A 2,459-nucleotide genomic window follows, 5' to 3' on the forward strand; every position below is an offset into this window, starting at 1 on the left:
CAAGTATGAGGTAGAAATTTATTTCTATTTTAACACGATGTTGTGTTGATATTTATCCATATTGACTCATTAGGGGTAATTTGAATGAATTACTACCAATTGTGTCACGTGGTGGCCCGGGAAATTGGGTAAAACTCGTTGGTAAGAGACTGGTGTCTCGCCAGGTAGATCCTAGGACAGCTAGTAGCGTCAGGTTCCAATTTCTTTTATGGGCTCTCGTGACATGGTTTTTTTCGACCTGACCTTTCATTAGAAGGGGCTAACGTTCGATCCCAAGTATGAGGTAGAAATTTATTTCTATTTGAACACGATGTTGTGTTGATATTTTTCCATATTGACTTATTAGGGGTAATTTGAATGAATTACTACCAATTGTGTCACGTGGTGGCCCGGGAAATTGGGTAAAACTCGCTGGTAAGAGACTGATGTCTCGCCAGGTAGATCCTCGGACAGCTGGTAGCGTCAGGTTCCAATTTCTTTTATGGGCTCTCGTGACATGGTTGGTTTCGACCTGGCCTTTCATTAGAAGGGGCTAGCGTTCGATCCCAAGTATGAGGTAGAAATTTATTTTTATTTGAACACGATGTTGTGTTGATATTTATCCATATTGACTCATTAGGGGTAATTTAAATGAATTACTACCAATTGTGTCACGTGGTGGCCCGGGAAATTGGGTAAAACTCGCTGGTAAGAGACTGATGTCTCGCCAGGTAAATCCTCGGACAGCTGGTAGCGTCAGGTTCCAATTTCTTTTATGGGCTCTCGTGACATGGTTGGTTTCAACCTGGCCTTTCATTAGAAGGGGCTAGCGTTCGATCCCAAGTATGAGGTAGAAATTTATTTCTATTTGAACACGATGTTGTGTTGATATTTATCTATATTGACTCATTAGGGGTAATTTGAATGAATTACTACCAATTGTGTCACGTGGTGGCCCGGGAAATTGGGTAAAACTAGCTGGTAAGAGACTGATGTCTCGCCAGGTAAATCCTCGGACAGCTGGTAGCGTCAGGTTCCAATTTCTTTTATGGGCTCTCATGACATGATTGGTTTCGACCTGGCCTTTCATTAGAAGGGGCTAGCGTTCGATCCCAAGTATGAGGTAGAAATTTATTTCTATTTGAACACGATATTGTGTTGATATTTATCCATATTGACTCATTAGGGGTAATTTGAATGAATTACTACCAATTGTGTCACGTTGTGGCCCGGGAAATTGGGTAAAACTCGCTGGTAAGAGACTGATGTCTCGCCAGTTAAATCCTCGGACAGCTGGTAGCGTCAGGTTCCAATTTCTTTTATAGGCTCTTGTGACATGGTTGGTTTCGACCTGGCCTTTCATTAGAAGGGGCTAGCGTTCGATCCCAAGTATGAGGTAGAAATTTATTTCTATTTGAACACGATGTTGTGTTGATATTTATCCATATTGACTCATTAGTGGTAATTTGAATGAATTACTAACAATTTGTCACGTGGTGGCCCGGGAAATTGGGTAAAACTCGCTGGTAAGAGACTGAGATCTCGCCAGGTAAATCCTCGGACAGCTGGTAGCGTCAGGTTCCAATTTCTTTTATGGGCTCTCGTGACATGGTTGGTTTCGACCTGGCCTTTCATTAGAAGGGGCTAGAGTTTAATCCCAAGTATGAGGTAGAAATTTATTTCTATTTTAACACGATGTTGTGTTGATATTTATCCATATTGACTCATTAGGGGTAATTTGAATGAATTACTACCAATTGTGTCACGTGGTGGCCCGGGAAATTGGGTAAAACTCGTTGGTAAGAGACTGGTGTCTCGCCAGGTAGATCCTCGGACAGCTAGTAGCGTCAGGTTCCAATTTCTTTTATGGGCTCTCGTGACATGGTTTTTTTCGACCTGACCTTTCATTAGAAGGGGCTAGCGTTCGATCCCAAGTATGAGGTAGAAATTTATTTCTATTTGAACACGATGTTGTGTTGATATTTTTCCATATTGACTCATTAGGGGTAATTTGAATGAATTACTACCAATTGTGTCACGTGGTGGCCCGGGAAATTGGGTAAAACTCGCTGGTAAGAGACTGATGTCTCGCCAGGTAGATCCTCGGACAGCTGGTAGCGTCAGGTTCCAATTTCTTTTATGGGCTCTCGTGACATGGTTGGTTTCGACCTGGCCTTTCATTAGAAGGGGCTAGCGTTCGATCCCAAGTATGAGGTAGAAATTTATTTCTATTTGAACACGATGTTGTGTTGATATTTATCCATATTGACTCATTAGGGGTAATTTAAATGAATTACTACCAATTGTGTCACGTGGTGGCCCGGGAAATTGAGTAAAACTCGCTGGTAAGAGACTGATGTCTCGCCAGGTAAATCCTCGGACAGCTGGTAGCATCAGGTTCCAATTTCTTTTATGGGCTCTCGTGACAAGGTTGGTTTCAACCTGGCCTTTCATTAGAAGGGGCTAGCGTTCGATCCCAA

Source organism: Palaemon carinicauda, unplaced genomic scaffold (genome assembly GCF_036898095.1).
Source record: "Palaemon carinicauda isolate YSFRI2023 unplaced genomic scaffold, ASM3689809v2 scaffold1108, whole genome shotgun sequence".
In the NCBI taxonomy this organism is placed as follows: domain Eukaryota; kingdom Metazoa; phylum Arthropoda; class Malacostraca; order Decapoda; family Palaemonidae; genus Palaemon; species Palaemon carinicauda.